The sequence below is a fragment of the Moschus berezovskii genome, chromosome X, assembly GCF_049115385.1.
Source record: "Moschus berezovskii isolate FMDL1 chromosome X, NW_MosBer_1.0, whole genome shotgun sequence".
In the NCBI taxonomy this organism is placed as follows: Eukaryota; Metazoa; Chordata; class Mammalia; order Artiodactyla; family Moschidae; genus Moschus; species Moschus berezovskii.
This window is the reverse complement of record NC_142488.1, coordinates 114087751-114090685: the sequence shown is the minus strand read 5'-3', so window position 1 is coordinate 114090685 and position 2935 is coordinate 114087751. Positions and strand designations below refer to the sequence as shown.

The window sequence follows — 2935 nt, the reverse complement described above, 5'->3', positions numbered from 1 at the left end:
GTACATGTGTCTCTTTCAATTCTGGTTTCCTTGGTGTGTATGCCCAGGAGTGCGATTGCTGGGTTGTATGGCAGTTCTATTTTCAGTTTTTTATCTCCACACTGTTCTCCATAGTGGCTTTACTAGTTTGCATTCCCACCAACAGTGTCAGAGGGTTCCCTTTTCTCCACACCCTCTCCAGTATTTATTGCTTGTAGACTTCTGGATAGCAGCCATTCTGACTGGCGTGAAATGGTACCTCATTGTGGTTTTGATTTGCATTTCTCTGATAATGAGTGATGTTGAGCACCTTTTCATGTGTTTGTTAGCCATCTGTATGTCTTCTTTGGAGAAATGTAAAAATATGGAATGCTTCACGAATTTGCATGTCATCCTTGTGCAGGGGCCATGGTAATCTTCTCTGTATTGTTCCAATTTTAGTATATGTGCTGCCAAAGCAAGCACTATCAGTGGTTTTATTGAACACTTTGAAACAAGACCTTGGGTGCTTATCAACTGCCACTGAACAACATTTGCAGTCAATAGGCCAGTGTAGCTGTTAAGAAAGGTTAGAACAAAAGACTTGAAAGAGTACTTTCAAGTACTCTTTAAAGACATTACAAGTGGTATGCAGAATGCACAGCTCCTTTTCTTAATAATTGAAGACAAAGCTGCCTCTGTAATACTTGAAGTTTTTGCTTCTTTGGTATATTGTCATAATTATGTTTTGTTTTTAGGCTTATCTCATAGATGTACTAATTTATTTTTTTAACTTAAAAAATATATATTCATTTGGCTGCACCAGGTCTTAGTTTTGGCATGCAGGATCTTTGATCTTAGTTGTGGCATGTGGGATCTAGTTCCCTGACCAGGGATTGAACTTGGGCCCTTTGCATTGGGAGTGCGAAGTTTTAGCCACTGGACTGTCAGGGAAGGCCCCGTAGTGTTAATAGTTTAAATACACATGCCACCTTGGATTCTTCTTTTAAGAGTCTGAGTGTCATAAGATAACTTTCTCATTATAAGGCTCATCAACCCTTGCAACATGGGTATAATGACATTTTAAGACCTCTAAAATATATTTGTGAATATTGGAAGGAAAACCCAAGCGCGTTACAAACACTATTCAAAATATTGATAAAGCTTTAATGCCATATGGAAAGGAATTTTGAAATATTTCAGTAAAACAAGTGAGAAATTCTGAATCCTGGTAGAGCTGTATTTCTGGGGGTACTGTACTTGTTTCCTACAGCTGCTATAAAAAATTGCCACAGAATTTAGTGGCTTTAAACAACCCAAGATATTACTATTCTAGAGATCAGAAGTCTGAAATCAGTTTTACTAAATTCAAGGTATTGGCAGGCTTCTAGCTCTAGGGAAAAATTCAGCCTTTTTGTTTTCCAGCTTCTAGGGCCCACTTGCATTCCTTAGCTCATGGCCCCTTCCTCCATCTTCAAAGTCCATAGCATCACATCTTCAAAAAATCTCTATGACCCATGCTTCCAACATCACATCTTCTGAAGACACTGACCCTCCTGCCTCTCTTTTATAAGGACCTTTGTGATTACATTGGGTTGACTGAGATTAGCTAGGATGATCTCCCCATATTTAGAGCCTTCACTTAATCACATCTGCAAAATTCTGGCCATGTAAATTAACAGATTCACAGACTCTGGAAATGAGGCTCTGGACATCTTTGGGGAGCATTATTCTATCACAGTCTGCCCTTTGGCCCCCAAAGAGTCATGTCCATCTCACATGCAAAATACTTTCCCTCCATCCCAAGGTCCTCCAATGTCTCATCGCATTTACAACATCAAGTCCAAAATCTCATCCAAGTCTCATCAGTTCAAAAGTCCCAAATATCACAGAAATCATCAAAATTAGGTAGAATGAGGCTCTAAGTATGATCCATTCTGTGGCAAAATTTCTGTTCATTCATGGACTTGTGAAAGTAGAAAACAAGGTATCTGCTTTGAAAATACAATGGTGGGATGAACATAGGATACCAGTTATGTACATTACTGTTCAAAATAGAAGAAAATGAAATGCAAGAGTCACCAAATCTAAGCAGTTTAAAAGTCTAGCTAGGCAAACATTAGGTTTCAAAGCTTGGGAATAAACCTCTGTGGTTTGACGTTTTCCCTTCTGGGCCCATGGCTGTATCCACTTGGCCTGCAGCTCGACTCTCTGAATCATTCTTTTTCACAGGGAATACCATGTGTTTGCAGCTGATGACTTTTATTAGCCCATTCCCTGCCTGTAGAATTTTGGCAGTTGATAGCAGTGTCATGGAGTTAACTATAAAACATTACATTGTTTTTCTGGATTTTGTGATGCTAATGGTACTTGTGAGTGTTTGCAGTTTTATAATTTGTTGTGATTTCTTTTCTCAGTCTAAGTTTTCACTTCTGTCTAATTTTGTATTCTATTAATTAAAGAGGACCCCCCCAATTGTTATGAGCTTCAGGCCCCATAAGCCTGGATCCACCCCTGGTATAGATCACTGTATTTTAGTTTTTCTTATTGCACACCCAATCAGTAAAAAGATTTTGAAAAAGCAGTGTGTATCTCTCTCTCTCTCTCCCCCCACAATGTTATATCTTTAACTATTAGCTTAAATATTATTATAAACATACAAAACATAAAGAGAATGATATAAAGAAAAATTAAAGGAGATCAATCCTGGGTGTTCATTGGAAGGACTGATGCTAAAGCTGAAACTCCAATACTGTGGCCACCTCATGCAACGAGTTGACTCACTGGAAAAGACTCTGATGCTAGGAGGGATTGGGGGCATGAGGAGATGGGGACGACAGAGAATGAAATGGCTGGATGGCATCACCGACTCGATGGACATGAGTTTGAGTGAACTCTGGGAGTTGGTGATGGACAGGGAGGCCTGGCGTGCTGTGATTCATGGGGTCGCGGAGAGTCAGACATGACTGACGACTGA

At 39.6% G+C, this 2935-nt stretch overlaps 1 non-coding gene across 1 annotated transcript; it reads right to left on the bottom strand.

Annotated features, from left to right (window-relative positions):
- Positions 1-337: 337 nt before the first annotated feature.
- LOC129535377 (U6 spliceosomal RNA) lies at positions 338-444 on the bottom strand. The gene has a single exon (XR_008681638.2). It is a non-coding gene; the product is annotated as a U6 spliceosomal RNA (small nuclear RNA).
- Between the last annotated feature and the right edge of the window lie 2491 nt (positions 445-2935).